Source organism: Notamacropus eugenii, chromosome 5 (genome assembly GCF_028372415.1).
Source record: "Notamacropus eugenii isolate mMacEug1 chromosome 5, mMacEug1.pri_v2, whole genome shotgun sequence".
Taxonomy (NCBI): Eukaryota; Metazoa; Chordata; class Mammalia; order Diprotodontia; family Macropodidae; genus Notamacropus; species Notamacropus eugenii.
In genome coordinates, this window is record NC_092876.1 from 436,731,652 (window position 1) to 436,755,235 (window position 23,584).

Consider the following 23,584-nt stretch of genomic DNA (forward strand, 5'->3'; position numbering starts at 1 on the left):
ACATATTAGAGATCTGGTCACTTGGTATCCTAATATGCTTGGAATCCCTCTATCATCTTCAACTATTTTTGTTTCTTGAATATTTAATTCCCTTGGAAGGTGGAAGACAGGTAGGAAGGGATTTTCTTCTAACGTTTCCACACAGATACATCCTGACATTTTAAAATTCTCTATTCTCCTCTCTACTTCGAAGAGGAGACTTTTATTTACCTAATAATTTTCAATATATTGATGAAAAATGTATTGAATATTCATTGCTTAAAATGACTTAAGTAACCAGTAGTCTGTGTTGCTTTATAGTTTAGTAATATGCAATTTCTTTAGTATTTACTGATTTCAACAATGCATTATATGCTGATTATATTGCCCTTACAAATGTGGGTTTCTTTAATACTAATGAATGCTCTATTTTCTTATTATCCTAAAGTTCTACATTTCATGGGTTCTCTGGCAAAACCACTTGAAATCAAACTATATCGAGGCTAGATTATTGCTTTCCAATTTCTAACCAATTTGCTTGGTCCAGTTAGATCATCATTACACACACTCGGGAGCTCTTGCTGCCATATCTAGCCACATAAGATAAACAGGATGTCATGCTGCCATCTTGTATTTAGGATGAGTATTCCCTCCAAGGCTGCTAATTTTTAAAATATAAAAGAAGAAAGAAAAATAAATTCTGAAGAGACAAATAACTATCTCATCCCTGTAAAGACAGAAGAAGGATGGCAAGTCACTCAACAACTTTACCCAGGTTTCACAATAAGTCATCAGTAGAGTCAGAGATAAAGAAAAGTCAGAAGAAATAGAGATGATTCACCAAATGAATGATCCAAATGATGCCCAATCACTAGTTCATTGTGTACAGATTTATGACAATAATTGATGGAAGGAGTCTTTTTTGGAGGGGGATGAAACTTGGATATCTGATACTTATTTGTTATACATAATCTGTCTTTGACATTACTAAATACAGAAAAGGCTAATGAAAATGTTTCAGGTAGGAGAAAAATGTGATTAATTATTACTTAAAAAAACTATTCTCAATTACTGCTTCCAAAAAAATTCATGAGCAAAATTTCTATATGACACACTAACGTTATAATGGAGAAGGGGAGAGGTAGACACCACTAGATTATGAGATAGCAGACTCAGATTTAAGCCTTCTCTCTATGTGATCTTATGCAAGTCACAATCTTTTGGGGCTTTGGTTTCCGCATCTATAAAATAAGGAGATTTTACAAGATTATCTCTAAGGTGTATTGCGACAATAAAATTCAATGATCCTATAATCTTCTTGGGTATTGTTATAAACAATTTTTGAGATATGCTACATCAGCGGTTCAATGTCTCAACACAAATTTTGACAATGAGATACATAAATATATCCAGAGAGACTCAAAGCAGCTATTTCATGACTTCTGGTGAGTCATAAGAGAGTCTACTATCAATGTGGCAATATCTTTTTGACCAAGCTAAAGGATATTCATTTTTAAATTCCAGTTTTGATACACTAATGCTCAGGTGCACAAATTACTGATTATACTCTATTTTGAGTTACAAAGCAGAGGGGAAGAAAAAAAAACAGATTAGCTTAGTAAATTAGTAGCACCATTCAGCTACTTTACTCAATCAGCAAATTATTTTTTAATTTTTTTTTTAAATGATTTAGGTCTTCCCATCTTGCCCAACCTGGAAACCACAAGGGGGCTATCTATCAGCTCAAGAGCTCAATCCTACTCCTGGCAGGCATGGGAACATTTCTGACCTGCTCTATTTCTAACCTGGGCCACTTTATTCCTCCTAAGACAATTTGGTACCCTGCCCTTCTCTCCCTACCCTGCATCCCAGGAGCTCATTATATAATGCTGAATCTAGTGCAGAGGCTTCCCTCTTCCCTTTCCAAATAGGCAGAGTTCACCATACCTCAAAACTCTGAAGCTTAAGAGATCTGCCAGTCTTAGCCTCTTGGGTGGCCAGGCTTATAGGAAGCGTGGTAGAAGCAGAATGGCAAATTGAATAGGGGCTAAGAAATCATCTAGTTAAGTGGTATCAAGCCTAAATAGAAACTAGGGCCACAAACCTTACAAAAAGATCCCTCCTGGTAGCACTTTGACTTAGAAAACCACATATTAACTTTATCTAGGTTTTGCTGTATTTTTAATTTTGCTAAATATTTTCCAATTATAATTTAACCCTGGTTCAGCCACACTCAACGTGTTGTGGGTTGTGTTTGACTTGGAGAGGTTTGAAACGATGAGGTAGGTCACAGGCTGGATTTGGAAAGGAGAAATTGGCAAAATTTGAAAGAAATTCAAGAAAACCTAAAGGAGAACAATCTGGAGGCCAACCAACCAAGATACTGATCTACTACAGGGTTCAAAGGGAAGCTGGATCAAAGACAATTGGGATGACAGAAATGGATTAAGCCAACAAAGGAGGATTTAGGGAGTGAGACCTCGAGAAGAAGGCTTACAAAGGATTAGGAGACAAAGGAAAACAAGTTAAGAAAAGGTAAATAGAACTGATAGAGCAGACTGGTAGTAAAAAGTTTTAACTTTTAAAACATAACTAGCTGTGAAACGTTGGGGCTGAAGTGTATATATTCACAAGTAGTTTCAAGAAACAAGGCTGAAATCATCAACCACAATGGAGGGTGGAGCAAATTGTGCAGTGCTTTGCATCAAGCGGGTAACGTCTGTATTTCTGCCAAAGCCAAGGAACTGCTACTCTGACCTTTCTCCTAGAGAAGGTCAAAGAAGCAAAATAAAGTTTCTCCACATACACTCCAGGTTCTGAGGGAAGATGGAAAGTTCCCAAAAGAAAGGGAACCAAGGCATCAACATGGGGGGAAAAGAGCAGCTTCTGAGGTAGAGGAACTGGACCCTTTTCAAGATGATAGAGAAGGAATGAGTGTGCCTCACACAGCAGAAAATGAAGCCTTTCTCAAAGAAAAGGGAGCTTCTAAGGGGGAGAAGGTGTTTATTCTTCCAGAGAAGATGAAGGGAAGGGAGGGGAAAATGAAGAAGAGAATGGAATGAACTTTTACACAGCACCGACTATGTGCCTGGCACTGTGCTAAGCACTTTTATAAATATCATCTTATTTGTTCCTCATAATAATCCTGAGGGGTAGGTGCTCCTATTATTCCCATTTTACAGTCAAGGAAAGTGAAATTAAGTGACTTGCCCAAGGTCACACAACTAGACTCTAAGGGAAGATCTGAGCTGACTCCAGCCCCAACACTATCCACTAGACATAGCTGTCAATAGGAAAGCCAACAGAAACAGAGGCAGAGGAAAAAGAAAAGGTGAATCTCTGATAACAACATGAAAAGGTCTGTTTTCTCCCTGGGGCACACAGCCAAGATGTAACTGAGAACCTCCCAAGACTTATCAAAATGGATGACTATTCATTTTAGGCAATTCACTTCCAGAAGGAACCTAAAGAGGACTGCTAACATTAAAGAAATCTAACAATACTGAAATGAAAAAGGGCTTTAAACTTTCAAAGGATACGAGGCAGGAGGATACCTATGAATCTCCCCAAAGTTAGATATTCTTCTGTTGAATTGTTTCAGTTATGTCAGACTCTTCATAACCCCATTTGGGGTTTTTTTGGCAAAGATACTAGAGTAGTTTACCACTTCCTTCTCCCGTTCATTTTACAGATGAGGAAACTGAGACAATCAGGCCTAAGTGATTTGCCCAGGGTCACACAGCTAGTCAGTGTCTGAGGCCACATTTGAACTCAGGCCTTGCTGACTCCAGGCCCAACACTCTCTCCATTGTGCCATCTAGCTGACCTTTTAGGTATTCCTAGTAACAGCAAGAAAGAAGCAAGAAAAATAGCAGTGGGGAAAACACGCTCACAGGAGACAAAACCCAAGAAAGGAATCCATAGTGAGTACCCTTGATCTCAAATGTTTGTACAAAAGTGTCCAAAACGTAGGCAATAAATAAGGAGAACCTAAAATACTAATGTAAGGAAACAAATTTGATCTCAGAAGTATCCGTAAGACCTAGCAGATGTGATGGGACTATGGCTCTGGGTGTGTATATTTTATTCAAAATAAACAGGATAGGTAAAAAGATACATAAACAGAGACAGACAGAGACACAGACAGATAGAAAGATGAGGAATTCCAGTAAACAGAGGGCTAGGGGGAAGCTTGTAAGAGTTCAGAACTTGAGAATCCCAAGGAATGTATATCTGACAGGTTCTCTTATTTATCCCTTGTTACTGAAGCTTTTATTTCCTAGTTAAAGCTTTCAGTTAGATTTGTGGCCCTTACGTAGTCTAGGAATCTCCAGAGCATTGCAATGATGAGGACCTCAGACGTTTTTTTACATAATGTCATCCAAACACCCCAAACTGGGCCTGTGAAAATCAGGAAGGGGATCCAAACGTAAATGTATTAGAAGGACTTCAGGGTCTTTTTTTTTTTAAATTTATTAATTTATTTAACTTTTAACATTCATTTTCACAAAATTTTGGGTTCCACATTTTCTCCCCTTTTGTCCCCTCCCCCCACCCCAAAACGCTGAGCATTCTAATTGCCCCTGTCTGCCAATCTGCCCTCCCTCCCTCCCTACCCCTTCCCTTTGGAAGGCAAGCAATTCAATATAGGCCAGATCTGTGTAGTTTTGCAAATGACTTCCACAATAGTAGTGTTGTGTAAGAACTAATTATATTTCCCTCCATCCTATCCTGTCCCCCATTACTTCTGTTCTCTCTTTTGATCCTGTCCCTCCCCATGAGTGTTGACCTCAAATTGCTCCCTCCTCCCCGTGCACTCCCTTCCATCATCCCCCCCCCACCCTGCTTATCCCCTTATCCCCCCACTTTCCTGTATTGTAAGAAAGGTTTTCATATCAAAATGACTGTGCATTTTATTCCTTCCTTTAGTGGAATGTGATGAGAGTAAACTTCATGTTTTTCTCTCACCTCCCCTCTTTTTCCCTTCACTAAAAAGTCTTTTGCTTGCCTCTTTTATGAGCGATAATTTGCCCCATTCCATTTCTCCCTTTCTACTCCCAATATATTTCTCTCTCACTGCTTGATTTCATTTTTTTTAAAGATATGATCCCCTCCTCTTCAGTTCACTCTGTGCACTCTGTCTCTACGTGTGTGTGCGTGTACGTGTGCATGTGTGTGTGTGTTATCCCACCCTGTACCCAGATGCTGAATAGTTTCAAGAGTTACAAATATTGTCTTTCCATATAGGAATGTAAACAGTTCAACTTTTGTAAAGTTCCTTATGACTTCTCTTTGCTATTTACTTCTTCATGCTTCTCTTCATTCTTGTGTTTGAAAGTCAAATTTTCTTTTCAGCTCTGGTCTTTTCATCAAAAATGCTTGAAAGTCCTCTATTTCATTGAAAGACCAATTTTTCCCCTGAAGTATTATATTCAGTTTTGCTGGGTAGGTGATTCTTGGTTTTAGTACTAGTTCCTTTGACTTCTGGAATATCCTATTCCATGCCCTTCAATCCCTTAATATGGAAGCTGCTAGATCTTGTGTTATCCTGATTGTATTTCCACAATACTTGAATTGTTTCTTTCTAGCTGCTTGCAATATTTTCTCCTTGATCTGGGAACTCTGGAATTTGGCCACAATGTTCCTTGGAGTTTCTCTTTTTGGATCTCTTTCAGGCAGTGTTCTGTGGATTCCTTGAATACTTATTTTGCCCTCTGGTTCTAGAATCTCAGGGAAGTTTTCCTTGATAATTTCTTGGAAGATGATGTCTAGGCTCTTTTTTTGATCATGGCTTTCAGGTAGGCCCATAATTTTTAAATTGTCTCTCCTGGATCTATTTTCCAGGTCAGTTGTTTTTCCAATGAGATATTTCACATTATCTTCCATATTTTCATTCTTTTGGTTTTGTTTTGTGATTTCTTGGTTTCTCATAAAGTCATTAGCCTCCATCTGTTGCATTCTAATTTTGAAACAACTATTTTCTTCAGTGAGCTTTTGAATCTCCTTTTCCATTTGGCTAATTCTGCTTTTGAAAGCATTCTTCTCCTCATTGGCTTCTTGAACCTCCTTTGCCAATCGAGTTAGCCTATTTTTCAGGGTGTTATTTTCTTCCGCATTTTTTTGGGTCTCCTTTAGCAGGGTGCTGATTTGTTGTTCATACTTTGCTTGCAAGTCTTTTATTACTCTTCCCAGTTTTTCCTCCACCTCTCTAACATGATTTTGAAAATTGTGTGGGCTCTTTAAGAGCTTTTCCCAGAACAGATCCCATTGAGTGGGCTGGGATTTAGAAGCACTGACTTCCGTGTCTTCCCCTGATGGTGAGCACCGCTCTTCCTCATCAGAAGGGAGGGGAGGAGAAACCTGCTCACCAAGAAAGTAACCCTCAATAGTCTTGGTTTTTTTTCCCTTTTCTGGGCATTTTCCCAAGCAGTGACTTGAGCTCTGAATATTCTCCTCACACCCACCTCACCTCCTGATCCTCCCAGCCCGCACTTGGGGTCTGAGAATCAAATGCTGCTCCCAGCCTCGAGGCTTCGGCAGGGGCAGGGCTGCTATTCAGCGTGAGATTAAGTTCAGGTGCTCAGGTTGGGGCAGGGCTGCCTCACGGGCTCAGTTCCCTCAGGGGGTTTATGTGGAGACCTTCAACAATGGATCCTGGCTCCTGCCTGCTTGGGGAGCCCCGTCTGCTCCCGCCTCCGCTGTTGCCTCCCGAGGGAGCCTGAGTTATGGGGGCACCCCACTCCCCTCTCGACCCGCCAAAGAGACCCTCTCACCAACCCCTGTCACCTGTGGGTGGAGGGACCCACGTGGCCGCTGGAGATCCCATCCCTGAAGCCCGCTCGGATCTTTTCCTCTCGGTGCCGCGGCTGCGGCAGGGCTGTACTCAGCTCCCAGTCCCAGCACCCAGTCCGCGGTGCGAAGGACCTTTTGCGAGAGGTTTGCAGGTCTCTCTGGAACAGAAATCTCCCTTGCTCCAATGTTCTGTGGCCTCAGGGTGCAGAATTCGCCATGAGTTACTTCATTGTAGATGTTCTATGGGTTGTGGGTTCGGAGCTATGTGTATGTGCGCCTTTCTACTCCGCCATCTTGGCTCCGCCCCCTTCAGGGTCTTTGTAATACCCATTACAATGTCCTCTTACTACAAACCTAGCCACCAACTTGTGTCAATGAGTTTATAAATACAGGATACATTTTCCTTGGCAAGAGATAAAGGAGCACCGTACTATGTCACGTTGCTTGGCTGTTCCAACATAAATGGTAATTGAATGGCATTTTATAAAGTTTATTAGGCCAAATTCCATCTGAACAGAATCTAATACGTTCATTATTCATCAAAACTGTATGTATCTGTCTAGCATAAACTTTTCAAACTGTTCACAAATCGATTTTTAGTATAGGATGTCCAAGATAATAGTGCATATAAAACACCATACATATCAAGCAGCAAAAGAGATCCCTGGCATAATCATTAAAAAGTGCCTATATTTACTTTTCTACTTCCTCAATTTTTGGTTAAAGCAAAGCTCCTGCTTAGCCTTGCCACACCAAGACTTCTATAAGAATAAATGACATCATTTCTTCATCAGGGCAAAGATGGAGAGGGATTAGTTTGAAATGCAATATTATTTTCTTTAGATAGACAGCTTATGCATTCATGTGATGAAGTGAGGCAATTTTTATTTTTTCTCCTGCAGCTGAATTCACCGTAACGTCAAAATGACCACCCATGACAAGGGGCCACCTTATCAGCAGGAAAACATTAAAATAAGATGCTCTTTGTACTACAATAATCAAATCCTATTAGAAGGAATTTTAAGTCAATTAGATATACCTTAAAGAAAACACTGATCTTTGGTGAAATCTCCCATTGAAATCCTAATGTACCGGCAGACAAAGAGTAAGCAGAAATATAGATAAACAAGTGCTGCTCATCTCTCTTCTGGGGCAGCACTTCTGGGCATCACTCCTGACTTACACACTCCGAGGAACCGTTTTGAGGGCTTACTATAAACAAACATAACTACTACTCTAGCAAAACATGACTATTCTGACTTTGTCCTAACTTCCTACCCAACTCAACCCTGTAAGAAAATCACATCTACACAGAAACTTCTTCAAAAATGCGTACTCTTTCTTCTTGTTAATAATAAATAAAGAATTTTTATACTTGAGTTCAAATATGTAGAAAACATACTCATATTACTCGCAGATTTTTTTTCCTCTTAGGGAGGAAGGGAAAAGAAAAGACAGATAAGAGGGGTGAAAAGGATACAATAACTTTGGTATAATGTCATTCTACCAAAATGCCCAAAATGTCAGCAACAAATAAGAAGTAGAAACCCTAATATAAGGGAACAAATATGATTTCAGAGGTATCAGTATAAAAAAAATGTATATAGTTCCTGCAACATTCCTGTAGCCAAAATTTTCTGTCCCTGACAGATGTCAAGAAAAGATGAAATCACTAAGTGACAGTGTAGAATGAGTACAGAACATACAGGGCTACATTTCTTTTTTGGTGCCTTTTATTTTTACATCCCATTCATTCCCTAATACACCCCGTCCCTAGCCCCTAAGCAAAAAGATCTTTCAACCCACACCTCATCTGACAGCATACGTGACAATCTGAATTGATAGTTACCCAACCTTGCAGTGAAGAGAGGAAGGTATATTTTCTTAACTTTTCTCCAGAAACAAGCTGGGTCATTACAATGCTGCAACAACCAGTTTTGCTTCACTATTTTTTCCGTTTAAACTGCTTTACTTAATGTAGTCATTTAGAGCCAATCCTCAATTTTCACAGGGGTAACATTCCTTGAAAATGCCAAAAAAGTAAAAAGCACAAATGTTGATACAATGTATCTATGGGAAATAGGAAAGTAGGTTCCTGTAACTACCAAAAACTGCAATCTTCTGCTACAGATTGATGTAAATACATTTTATAATATAATTATTTATAACAATATGTACTTTCCTAACATGGTAATCATAAAATAATCTATAAAATGAAGTACACAAAATAAAATTGGTAACATGCAAAACATTTTTTCTCACCAGACTCCATAGAATTTTGTGATCTGTGGTAAGCTCTCTGAGTCAAAGGATTTACAGACCTTTTAATCACTTAAAAAAAACCAGTTTTCCTTTTCAAAACATCAATATACCAAGTAAGGAATCTAACAAGAATCACACAAGCAAGTTCAATGCAAAGCCATTGGGATGGGGTGCGGGTTACATACTATGAAGCCAGACTCCAGTGATTTGCAAATAAATTTTAACAATGGTGCCAAGGAGCATTACTGGTTCTAAGTGACAAAGATGCAGAATTGAGAAGGGTCCTATTTAATATATTCATTAATATATCACAAAATTCATTTCCTCAAAATTCATTTAACACTGTTAAACCTTTATCATTAGCAATACTAAAGATTACATTTTAAAGTTTCTATTCTTTTCCCTATCATGACATCTGGCACAAAATTTAGGGAGAAATTTATTCTCCAAGAGCAGGGGAAAATAAGGACAGGGCAGGGGGACAGGGAGAAGAGAAATGGGAAAGGAATGGGAAGGGAGAGAGGGAGGAAGAGACAAAAAACCAAAACCCTGTTCTTCTGGAAGAAGTCAAGTCAGCAGAGGCACATGTTTGGGAAGAGAGAGACAGTATAAAAGCTAGTCCTAAACCTTGGGGACTTGTGAGGAAGCAATATGACTTAACAAATTAGAAAGTCAAAGGGATGTGATTTTATGTAGGCATTGTAATAGAAGGAATATCTACTTATCCTTAAAAATTATTGAAAACATCCTCAAGGCCATCAGACTTTGCTATGGAGAGATAACTCATAACAGTGTAGAGACCAGTTTTAGTAGAATGATGAGTCAGAAGACAATGCTTAGGGGTTTAGGAGAAAGTGAGAGAAGAGGAAGTGTGATATTTATTGCAGAGGGCTGGTTCAGGGAGTTCCTTCAAAAAAGAGAGAGCAATAGGATGATATTGAGGATGGTCAGATCAAGTAAAAAGGTTTTTTTTTTTTTTTTAAAGAATGGGATATAAATGGGCATGTTTGCAGGCAGTAAGAGAGAAACCAGTAGACCAAGTTTAAAGATTGTGAGAATAAATATTGTTGTGGGGACGATCTGCTGAAGGTAGGAGGAGACACAATTGAGGTTACACGTACAAGGGGCTTGCCTTGAGAAACAGCAGGGCCTTTTTTCTATTCCTATCCTCCTGCACACTGCCTGGTTGGCTGACTTAGTGCCTGACCCACCTCAGTTCCAGAGGACCAATGTTAAAGCCTATCAACCACTTCTTGACAGAAGGGTAATGAACTTAAAATGCAAAATCAGACATAAGGTTCTGGACAGGGCAAACGTGGAGTTGTTTTGCTTGACCGTGCTAGTTTGAGATAAGAACTCTAGTTTGTCATGGTGTGGTTTGTTTGTTTGTTTTTTTCATTTGAAGAGGAGGAATTTTTTGGATAAAGGGGAGCTCAGAACATAATTACTAAAATAAAATAATAAAAGGAAAAAGAATGTCACTGAAATATTAAAAAAAATACCAAGGAGAAGAAAAGGAAGTTCAAAAGGAAACAAAGACAAACAGAGCAGCTTTGAAAGTAGCATGCTGAATTTATGATAGCCTGTCTGAAAAGGAAACTGTATGTTACAGAGATGGACCTTTTCCTGTATAATCCTCTTTTCTCATTCAGTGTTATACGTGGAAATGCTCATTTTTGTATTAAATTCAGGATAAAAGAAAATAAATTTTTTAAATTGCAGTGCTTCATGGCCCCAAAGGATGTCCAAACATGCCTGAACTAATAACATAGATTCAAACATTCCACATATTTGTATAAAGTTGTCTATATTAATTTTATCTTACTTGCATTAAAATTTTATCACTTCATGAAATTTATATGCATGTGCATGAACACATTTTAATAGTAAGTTTCCAAGACTTGAAACTACTTGAAAGTTCATGATTGATAAGGATGGATTAAGCGAGGGAGGTTAAAGCTAAATTCCTGAGCTGAACTCAAGGACACAGACATGTGGCTTTAAGTAAATGCAGACTCGGTTATAAAATTAATACTGCATAAAATCAGTTACATCATAGGACTCAACATGATAGAAACTCAACCCTTTCTCTAATTACATGGACATCCCATCTTATCTTCTTATAATACAATTCCTTGAGAATATCTCTCTTACTGCTCTTTGAAATTTCTCATTCTTTAAACAGACTAACCTGTTTACCTCCCACACCAAGCGCCTTTCCATTGACTTGGGTGCTGCTCTTAATTATACAGACTGTTTCATTCCATATCTCTTTGCCATACAATCACTGGTGGAATGTTGACATTAAAAACATGGACTTCTTTCTAGTGCCACAGTGACAGTGGTAGCACCAGTGCCATGGAGTGAAGGGCTCAGGGGTCATCAGACATCACCATTGCTGCCATGGAGAAGTGGTACTGGGTGCCCTTCTTGGTCCTTACACATCCCAACCTGAAGCTGAAGAAGCTACCATGGGCCCAAATGCCATCAGCAACTGTACACCCTGGTGGTGGTGTCTTATTTCCTCATCACTGGAGGAATAATTTATGATGTCTTCATGGAACTTCCTAGTGTTGGATCTATGACAGATGAACATGGATATCAGAAACCAATTGCTTTATTGGCATATAGGGTAAATGGACAATATATTATAGAAGGATTTGCATCCAGTTTCCTGTTTATATTTGGAAATTTAAGTTTCATGATCCTAGACCGATCTAATGCACCAGATATTCCAAAGCTCAATAGATTTCTTCTTCTATTCATTGGTTTCATCAGCATCCTCTTGAATTTCTTCATGGTGAGAATGTTCATGAGAATGAAACTTAGAAAGACTTCACCTGGCCTCTGCTTTGACACATCAGTCAGCTCAGCACCAGGTAAGCTACAGCATTCTAGCCTCTACCTGAAAGAACCAGAGGCCACAATATACAAAGCTTCAAGTTCTAAACACAAGAACATTGGGACTGAGCCCCCTGTGCCCTAGAAGCAGAGATCCACTTTAAAAGCCAGGAAAAGGGTGATCATCATGAGCAAGAAGCAAACAAGAAAAGATAAGACCATAGAATCTTTCTATGAGGACAAGAACCAAAACATAAATACCAAAGAGGGCAGCATTGAGACTGCACTCCCATCCAAAACTTCAGAAGGGAATATGAACTTGTTGGAAGCACAAAGAGCCTTCTTGGAAGAGTTTAAGAAAGATTTTAAGAGCCAAATTAGGGAAGTAGAAGAAAAATTGGCCAATGATTTAAAAAAAAAAAAAAAGAAATCACAGAAGAATTTAAAAGGAAAATTGGACAAATGGAAAAGGAAGTACAAAAACTAACTGGAGAAAATAACTCCTTAAAAGGAACAATGGAACAGATAGAAAAGGAGATGCAAAAGTTAACTGAAGAAAACAGTTTGATAAAAATTAGAATTGGACAAATAGAATCAGTCAAACAAAATCTAAAAAATGAAAAGACAGAAGATAATGTAAAACATCTAATCGGAAAAACAACTGATCTGGAAAATAGATCCAGGAGAGAAAATTTAAGAATTATTGGTCTACCAGAAAGCCAAGATGAAAAAAAGAACCTGGACAATATCTTCCAAGAAATCATCAAAGAAAACTTTCCAGAAGTCCTAGATCCAGAGGGCGAAATAGTCATCAAAAGAATCCACCATTCACCTCCTGAAAGGGATCTCAAACTAAAAACTCCAAGGAATATCACTGTCAATTCCAGAACTATCAAGTCAAGGAGAAAATACTACAGGCAGGCAGAAAGAAACAATTAAATATCAAAGAGCTATGGTCAGGATCACACAGGACTTTGCAGCTTCTACATTAAAAGATCGGCAGGATAGGAATATGATATTCCATAAGGCAAAGGAGCTGGGACTACAACCAAGGATCAATTACCAGCAAAACTGAGCATAATATTTCGGGAAAGGAAATGCACATTCAATAAAAATAAGGGATTTCCAGACCTTTCTGATGAAAAGGTCAGAGTTCAATAGAAAATTCAATCTTCAAACACAAGTCTCAAGAGAAGCATAAAAAGGCAAACGGGAAAAAAAAAAACACTTGTTATTCTATATGAGCAAACTGTTTACATCCCTATAAGGGAAGATGATACTTGTTAAACTTGAAGATTGTACAATTATTATGATATATAAAAGGGATATACATAGATAGAGGGAGTAGGTATAAAGAAAATGATGTAATGATAAAAATGTGATTTAAGGGTGAGAAGAGTTTGTAATGTGAGATATGAAAAGGAAAAGGCAGAAAAAGGTAAAATACATCACAGGAAAGGGTACAAAAATATATTACAGTACAGGGAAAGAGGAGAGGGAGATGAACATTGTTTGAGATTTGCTCTCATCTGATTTGGTTCAAGGAGGGAACAATAAACTCAGTTAAGTATAGAAATCTAACTAGCTCTATAGGCAGAAGGAGGGGAAGAGGGAAAGAAAAAAGAGGGGAGGCTAAGAGGAAGGGAAGAAGTAACAAGGGAAAAGGGGAGTAAAAGGGAGGGGGGCTGAAAAAAGGGAGGGAAGACTGAGGGGGGCGGTGGTCAAAAATTAAAATTCTATTGTGGAGGGGAAGGGGGAAAGGAGAACAAAAAACACAAATGGGGGTAAAGAGGATGGAGGGAAAACACAGATAGTAATCATAACTGTGAATGTGAATGGGATGAACTCTCCCATAAAATGGAGAGAACTCTCTCCCATAAAATAACAGAATGGATTAAAAATGATAATCCAACAATATGCTGTTTACAAGAAACACAATTGAAATGGGGGGATATACACAGGGTAAAGGTAATAGCTTGGAGCAGAATATATTGTGCTTCAGCTGATATAGCAGAGGTAGCAATCCTAATCTCAGACAGAGTAAAAGCAGAAATAGATCTAACCAAAAGAGATAAGGAAGGAAACTATATCCTGCTAAAAAGCACCATAGACAATGAAGCAATACCATTACTAAACATATATGCTCCAAGTGATATAGTATCCAAATTCTTAGAGGAGAAGTTAAGCGAGTTATAGGAAGAAATACACAGCAAAACTATACTAGTGGGGGACTTGAACCTCCCCCTCTCTGAACTTAATAAATCTAACCTCAAAATAAACAAGAAAGAAGTTAAGAAGGTGAATAAAACTCTGGATAAGGTAGATATGATAGATCTCTGGAGAAAACTGAATGGGGATAGAAAAGAATACACCTTTTTCTCTGCGGTACATGGCACATATACAAAAATTGACCATGTACTAGGACATAAAAACCTCACAATCCAATGCAGAAAGGCAGAAATAGTCAATGTATCCATCTCAAATCATAATGCAATAAAAATTATATGTAATAAAAGGCCATGAAAAGATAAACCAAAAATTAATTGGAAACTAAATAAGCTAATCATGAAGAATGAGTGAGTTAAGCAATAAATCATAGAAACAATCAACAACTTCATTCAAGAGAATGACAATGATGAGACAACCTACCAGATCTTATGGGATACTGCAAAAGCAGTTCTTAGGGGAAGTTTTATATCTTTGAATGCCTACATGAATAAAACAGAGAAAGAGGAGATCAATGAATTGGGCACACAGCTGAAAAAGCTAAAAAAAAAAAAAAGAACAAATTGAAAATCCCCGAGTAAATACCAAATTATAAAAACTGAAAACCAAAGGAGAGATTAATAAAACTGAAATTAAGAAAACTATTGAACTAATAAATAAAACTAAGAGTTGGTCTTATGAAAAAATCAATAAAATTGATAAACCTTTGGTCAATTTGATTAAAAAAGGAAAGAAGAAAACCAAATTATCAATATCAAAAGTGAAAAGGGTGAACTCACCTCCAATGAGGAGGAAATTAAAACAATAATTAGAAATTACTTTGCTCAACTGTATGCCCATGAATTTGACAATCTAAATGAGATAGATGAATATTTTTAAAAATATAAATTGCCCAGATTAACAGAAGAGGAAGTTGAATACTTAAATAACCCCATCTCAGAAAAAGAAATTGAACAAGCAATCAATGAACTCTCTAGGAAAAAATCCCAGGAAAAAAATTAACTGTTTAAAGAACAGTTAATTCCAATACTATATAGACTATTTGGGAAAACTGGTGAGGAAGGAATTGTACCAAATTCTTTTTTATGATACAAATATGGTTCTGATACATAAACCAGGAAAAGCCAAAACAGAGAAAGAAAATTATAGAACAATTTCTCTAATGAATACAAATACTAAAATTTTAAATAAGATATTAGCAAAAAGAATACAGCAACCTATTATGAGAATAAAACATTATGATCAGGTAGGATTTATACCAGGAATGCAGGGCTGGTTCAATATTAGGAAAACTGTCGGTATTTTTAATCATATCAACAACAAAACTAACAGAAACCACACTGAGATACAATAGATGCAAAAAAAAAACTTTTGACAAAATATAACACCCATTCTTATTGAAAACACTGGAGAGCATAGGAATAAGTAGAACTTCCATAAAATAATGCCTAAAACCATCAGCAAACATTATATGCAATGGGGATAAGCTAGATGCATTTCCAATAAGATCAGAGGTGAAATAAGGATGTCCATTATCACCACTGTTATGCAATATGGTACTAGAAATGTTAGCTTTAGCAATAAGAGAAGAAAAAGAAATTGAAGGAATTAGAACAGGCAAAGAAACTAAGTTTTCTTTCTTTGCAGATGATATGATGATATACTTAGAGAATCCCAGAGAATCAAGTAAAAAAAAACTACTTGAAATAATAAACAACTGGCAAAGTTGAAGATTACAAAATAAACCCAGATAAATCACCTGCATTTCTATGTATTACTAACAAAGCCAGCAGCAAGAGACAGAAAAAGATAACCCATTTAAAGCTACAATAGACACTATAAAGTATCTGGGAGTCTACCTGCCAAAACAAACCCAGGGACTATATGAACACAATTACAAAACACTTTTCACACAAATAAAATCATAGAACTGATTTTAAGTAAAGTGGAAAAACATTGTTGCTCATGGGTAGGCAAGCCAATATAATAAACATGACAATTCTACCTAAATTAATTTAGTTATTCGGTGCCATATCAATCAAACTACCAGATAATTGTTTCCAGAGCTAGAAAAAAATAATATTAAAATTCATCTGGAAGATCAAAAAGTTCAGAATATCAAGGGAACTAATGAAAAGAAATGCTAGGGAAGGTGGTCTAGCCCTACCAGATCTCATATTGTATTATAAAGTAGCAATCATCAAAACCACCTGGTTCTGGCTAAGAACCAGAAGGGTAGACCAGTGGAATAGTTTAGGTATTCAAGACACAGTAGTCAATAAATATAGCAATCTACTGTTTGATAAACTCAAGAACCCCAGATTCTGGGACAAGAACTCATTGCTTGACAAAAATTGTTGGGAAAACTGGGTAACAGTGTGGTGGAAACTGGACATAGACTAATGCCTGACACCGTACACAAGAATAAACTCCAAATGGATATATGATCTAGGTATAAAGACTGATACTATAAACAAATTAGGGTTGGAAGGAATAGTGTATTTGTCAGATTTATGGAGAATGGAGAAATTTTTGACCAAACGAGAGAGAATATTATGAAGTGCAAAATTGATAATTTTGATTACATTAAACTGAAAAGTTTTTGCACAAACAAACCCAATGCAACCAAGATTAGGAGGGAAGCAGAAAACAAGGAAAGAATTTTTGAAACTAGTGTCTGTGATAAAGGCCTCATTTCTAAAATATATAGAGAACTGAGTCAAATGTACAAGAATACAAGTCATTCCCCAATTGATAAATGGTCAAAGAATGTGAACAGGCAGTTTTCAGCGGAAGAAATTAAAACTATCTATAGTCATAAGAAAAAATACTCCAAATCACTATTGATTGGAGAGATGCAAATCAGAACAACTCTGAGGTACCACATCACACCTATCAGATTGGTTAACATGACAAAACAGGAAGATGATAAATGTTGGAGAAGATATGGAAGAACTGCAATATTAATTCATTGTTGGTGTAACTGTGAGCTGATTCAACCATGCTGGAGAGCAATTTGGAACTATGCCCAAAGGGCTACAAGAATGTGCATACCCTTTGACCCAGCATTATCGCTTGTAAGACTGTATCCCAAAGAGATCATAAAAATGGGAAAGGGTCTGATATGTATAAAAATATTTATAGCAGCTCTCTTTGTGGTGGTCAAAAAACTGGAAATCAAAGGGATGCCCATCAATTGGGGAATGGCTGAACAAGCTGTGGTATATGAATGTAATGGAATACTACTGTGCTATAAAAAGTGATGAACAAGAAGACTCCAGAGAGGCGTGGAAGGATTTATATGATCTAATGCTGAGTGAAATGAGCAGAACCAGGAGAACCTTGTACACAGCAACCACAGTATGTAAGGAATTTTTCTGGTAGACTTAGCCCTTCACAGCAATGCAAGGACCTAAAAAATTCCCAGTGGACTCTTGAGGCAAAATGCCTTCCACATCCAGAGAAAGAACTATGGAATTGGATCACTGAATGAAGCAGACAGTTTTCTCTTGTGTTATATTTTACTTTGTTTTATGGTTTCTCCCATTCAATTTAATTCTTCTATGCAACATAATTGAGGTGAAAATGTATTTAATAGAAATGTATATGTAGAACCTATATAAGATTGCACACCGTCTCGGGGAGGAAGAAGGGAGGGAGGGGGGAAAATCTAAGATAGAGGGAAGTGATTGTAGAAAACTGAAAACAAATAAAATAATTTAAAATAAAAAATAACTTTCAAAAAAATAAAAATGCAAAAGGTTTTAAATCCTCTTGATTCCATTGGTGTGATCAATTTATTATAATAACAATAATAACACCACTGTTCTTCATGTCATTCATGTCAAATAATCGTATCTGTCCTCTTTGGCTTTTTCCTCCCATTTTTGACAGAAACTATTTTCCTTCCTATGATGAAAGTACTGAATAAAGTATTTCCTTATTTCCTAAAAAAAAAAAAAAGTGAACCTTTTCTTTAGTGGGAAAATTAGAATCAATAACAAAAGATGCTATGACATTTCCAAAAAGCAATACAGCTTACTCTCTCCTTCTTTCTCACCTTTGTGCCTATATCACTATCCAATTGTACAACTTATCCTAGATATACATTCTAACAGACAAACAAGGCTGCCTAGACAATGCATTTTAGTCATTTTTCAATTATGCCTGCAACTATTAGAGCCCTATTTGGGGTTTTCTTGGCAAAGATAATGAAATAGTTTGCAATTTTCTCCTCCAGTTCATTTTACCAATTTACAGGCAAGTAGGGTTAGGTGACTTGCCCAAAGTCATACAGCTAGGAAGTGTCTGAGGCCACATTTAAAGTTAGGAGATGAGTCCTACTGACTCGAAGCCTGATACTTTATCTACTGTGCCACCTAGCAGCCCTAGCGATAAACACTGCACACTAAAAACAAACATTTGAGGACACAAAATAATGAAAGGAACATAAAAATCTACTCACAGAACTTCCTAACATGGATTATCATCTACAGTAGAGTAGGGTCATAGCATTTAGAGCTAAAATATGCCTTAACTCTAATCCAGGAGACCTCCTTGTCTTTCAATTTCCTTGTCTGTAAAATGAACGAGTTGAAACAATGCCAGACCTCACACAGATAGCAAAGTAACAGAGCTAAGATGTAAATCCAGGCCCCAGTACCAAAACTAGTGCTCTGGCCTACACCATGCAGTTGCACAATCAATGTCAAATCATATCATGACCCCTGAAGAATAAATCATCATAGAAAATAAAACCCTTACAAAAATCCATTTAGCTTAGTGACAGGCATCAGTCTTATTTTCAAACATCATAAATATATAATCAGGGGAACCTAATCATGTGTTTTTATGTATCCAAAATCCAAATTTCCACTCTTTTTGCATATAATACATATGCCAGGAATTCAGACAAGTATTCTTCCCTTCTGTGATATTTAGCACATGCTAATTGCAAAGTGCATATACAGCAATCAAGAAAAAAAATCATGTTTTTCTAGCTGACATACAGACCAAAAAATTATATTTTCTGAAGTGTCTATAAATATTGTTCATCTTTCTTAAGCAGAATTATAGTAATTGCATTTTCTAAACCAAGAATCAGAAGACATGGTCTGATAAAAGATTTGAGTTGTGAATTTATTATGCAGAAATCTTCTAAAAGTATAAACATTCAATCAGATTTGTTTATGTATTTAACAAATTACCTTTATTTTAAAAGCTAAAATTACATCAAATAATTTTGACTACACTGAAAACAACTTCAAATTAAATACATATTAACTACGTACAAAAATACCGGGTAATAATCACCATCACAATTACTTTCAATACCAAATGTCTTTATCATGTTACCAAAACTAATCGTGCTTACATTAGCCCCCACATAAAGCTGCTCTGGGGCTTTACATTTAAAATGTCATGGCCATCCTTATACCACCACACAAACTACACATATATTCTATTTGCACAGCTATATGTAAGCATAATAGGAGCTAGTATTTACACATTTATGGGTAGCTAATGATATTCAGTCTCTGATTTTTCTCTTGTGACATTATGATATACAAAATTCACATTTATAAATGGCTTTAGGGATTATACAATACTTTTTCTGCAAACAGCCCTGACTGTACACCCTATCACCAGATGAAGAACCTCGGGCCCAGCGAGGTTCAGTGACTTGTCCAAAGTAATGCTGATAAGTTCATTTCCAGACAAGATCTGAACCTGCAAGTACAGACTTCTAGACCCTTCTGGATGTTTATGATATAATGCTTACTGACTTAATTAACTCAATTACCAGGATATTTATAAGGATAAGAGGAACATAATTTTTAAAATTAGAACTCACCTGGACAAATGAGAACCTAGTCACCATGTGCAAACATTAGGGGATTAAAAAAGAAGAAAAATTTTATATCATGAATTTTAAGATTTTTAAAATAAAATGTATATTTTTTCTGTAGTTCATACTTTCCAATGATGCTGACTATATAAATGTAGGGAACTGCTCATGCAAGGACAGGGTACAATGTGGTAGAGTAGGGTATAGTATAAAGTACATTTTCCTCAAGACAAAAGCAACCTGGATTCAAGTCTCTCCTGCCCTGCAGGGCATCTGTGGGGCCATGGTCAAATCGTAGAACCTCCTTAAGCCTCAATTTCCCCACTTATAAAATGTGGTAGAAAATGAAACTTGGATTAGATACAATCTTTAAGGTGCGTTCCATTAATAAGGTTCTATCTATGATCTGCTTTTAATGGAGACACTTAGTAGAAGAGATTGTATTTCCAAGGATGCCTGGTTCCAAAGAAGAATCTCCCAACAAGCAGGACTTTGTGCCAGAGAGAATGTGGGTGATTTTGTAGAGGAGGGAGTGTAGGCAGAGGACTCTGGCAGCAAGGAAAGCTGCACATAACAGGGTCAGAAGACATAGCGCAGAACCCTGGAAGGCAAGCATCCAGACGTACCAGCAGGTTCCTGAGACTCCATAGAGCAAAGCAGAGCTAAAGCAGTAGACAGTCCTCAAGTTGTGATGACAAAGAAGCCTGTATGTAGACTTCTACCTGAGTCATTCCTATTCCAGAAAAAGATCTTGCCAATATAGATTTTCACATTTCAGAGTCATTTTTCCAGGCTACTCTGGTGGGAGTCAGGGTGGGGTGAACCTGTAGAATCACAGATGTCGGTGACCTTAGAGGCCACCCAAGTCCAGCCTTCTCATTTTACAGATAAGAAAACTGTATTCTGGGTTACAAAGCTAGTAAGTGAATAAGGTGAGATCTGAACCCATAGCTCTATCTTCTTCCACGGCTCTATCCATTAAATCATGTTGCCTCTCAAAAATAATAGCAAAGAAGGGAGTGGTAATACATCACCTGAAGACTCTGCTACCAAGGGAGACTGAAGTTGGTGGATCCCTAAGTCCCAGAGTTCTGAGCTGCTAGAGGGCTAAACTGTACTGTACCTGTAACTAAGTCTAGCACCAATAGGAAAAGTCCCTGAGAGTGGGAGGCCACTAGGCCACCTACACTGAGAAGAATGGGCCAAGGTCCAAAATTGGAGCATATTAAATAAAGCTTCTGTGATGATCTGCAATGGGACTGGGCCTGTGAGTGGTTACTGCACTTCCAGCCTTGGAGAAATAGGGAGACCTACTCTCAAAAGGAAGACAAGTAAATGAATGAATAAGTAGAATGTAAAGATTAGATAGATGACAGATTGACAGATTTATGAGTTAGCTGAGGTAAATTAAAAATATAACTCCACATTGAATATTAATATGGATGTACACAGATTTGAATGGAAAATAAGTACTCAAGATTTATTTATTGAAGAAAAAAATGCAACCAGTTGATAACCAGGAGGGTTTTCTTGTGTCAAAGGTAGCCTGTCCTTTAGCTTCATCATTTAGATAAAGTTGAAATCCAACAATTCATCCTCATTGTAACCAGCCCTTAAATCACCTTTGTTTACTTGCTTGCCAAATACAAATAGTGTAAAGGAAGGAAGCTGTAAACATCCTTCTCCCACCAATTCAGTTGATATAATACAAGATTTAGTCACAAATGGTGGCTAATGTAGTTTAAAAAAAAAAAAACATGTTAAACTAGAACTGTAGCTACACTCCTTTCTAGAGTATGAACTCCTTTCTCTGAGAGAACTAAAGGAACAACCACATTGGATACGCCTCCATAAGATCTAAGTTCAGGACGTAGCTCCAAGTTAGGAACATAGGATTAGGAGGACTTTGTGGAGGTAGGTGGGAGAAGGGGATTCCTCTCTCCCTTCACTGGCCATGGCATCTAGTAGAGAAGTGCAAGACACTCCACCCAGCAGTTCATCATGTCAAAAGAGATTCTGAGATACAGTTTGAAAGATCAGAGACACATACTCCAGAGACACATGGATACAAAAAAAAGCCATCACTCAAGGGAAGAGGCAGCTTTGAGGAATGAGACCCCTTGACAGCAAAGAAAAAAGCTGATGATGGACACTTCAAAGAGAGCTAGCTCTGGCCTTCAAGATCCAGTGTGTGGAGAGGAGCAGACCTCATGAACCTAGCCATGCAATCTGCGCTGGGCCCAGGGGCAGCTTCCTGAAGACTCTACTTCGGGAGAAAATACTTCCAGGCCCTCAATACCATAAGCTGTAGAATGCTTGGACTATACAAGTTCCCTCTATACATGTTTCATTATCACTAAGATTTCTGAGCTTGCTCTTCTCATGTGCTATACGTGTATTTTGGGGAAAGTGTACCCCAAGTTTGTGGGAGTTTGGAGGGGAAATAACTGTTACTATGCTGTCTTATTTGATTCCTTTGCTAAAAGTTAATAATGTCTGCAGGCTGACTGTTAATGGGAAGCGTGTCAGTAAGAGCTTACGGACTATAACATTAGAAGTAAAGCCCCAGGGAGTCACCCCTATAACGAGAGTGACAGCCGTCCTAAGGGGGAGGTCACCCAAAGGAGGAACTACAGTAGTTTAATCCAACTATTTCTGGATTAAAAGTAAGATGACTACATTTCCAGCTAAGGACAATGATGACCAATGAAGACCTGAAAGGAATATACAGAATTTCACCAGGCCTGGGGGGCGTGTGAACATCATTGTCTCCAAAGAATAAAATGGAGACTGAAGGGTTATTAAGAGGAAAAATTCAATTCAATTCAAACAACTGTTAAGTGCCTGCGACATGGTAAGTCGTAAGCTTCTTGAGGGCAATGAGGGTATTCTAGTGGTCGAGGTATGAGGGAATGAGGACCTGAACCTGTATAGCTACTACGTGAGTGGAGCAAAGAGGACAGATAGGAGATGTGTCCTATTGGACAAGGTTATCCAGAATCATCATAGAGCCAGCAGGTATTACTGCAAGGAACAAAGTTGGCCAGTTGGGACTTGCGGCATTCTTCTCTTTTCTCTGTTCTAGAAAAGGGTGAAGATGAATCCTCCCAGGACATAGTTATCTCCTCCCATGAGGCTAGTCTGGAGTACAATGTGTTAACTCTTCCTCTCAGCTGCCTGTCCTTTGAAAAAGCTGATAAACATGTCGCCATCCAAGCCATGGAATAAAAATGTTGAATAGCATTGGACCAAGAACAGATTCTTGGAGAACCTCCTTCCAATCTGACATAGAATGATTAATGAATGCTTTTGGGGTCTAAATGGTCATTCAACCTAACTGTACTATCAGCCTGCATTTCTCCACTACTATATCAAAGAAGGAAAGTAGGTGAGTCTGGTATGACCTAGTAAAGCCATGCAAGGTTTAGTAATCACCACCTTTCTTTCCTAAATGCTTACAAACCATTCCTTCAATTATATGTCCTAGAGTTTTGCCAGGAACATAATTCAATCTTACCAATTTATAATTTGAAGACTCCACCCTTTTCTCTGTTTTGAAGATTGGGACTTCTCCTAGCACATTCATGGGATACCAGGTCCTAGACGTAGAGCTGAAAGGGACCTCGGACATCAGTA

General features: G+C 37.7%; 1 protein-coding gene and 1 pseudogene across 1 annotated transcript in view; one reads left to right on the plus strand and one right to left on the minus strand.

Moving 5' to 3' along the window:
* The window catches only part of TSPAN7 (tetraspanin 7), a 115,306-nt gene that overhangs the window by 77,256 nt on the left and 14,466 nt on the right, over positions 1 to 23,584 (minus strand). The gene's annotated exons all lie outside the window — the stretch shown is intronic.
* On the plus strand, positions 11,437 to 23,176 carry LOC140504083 (oligosaccharyltransferase complex subunit OSTC-like; annotated as a pseudogene).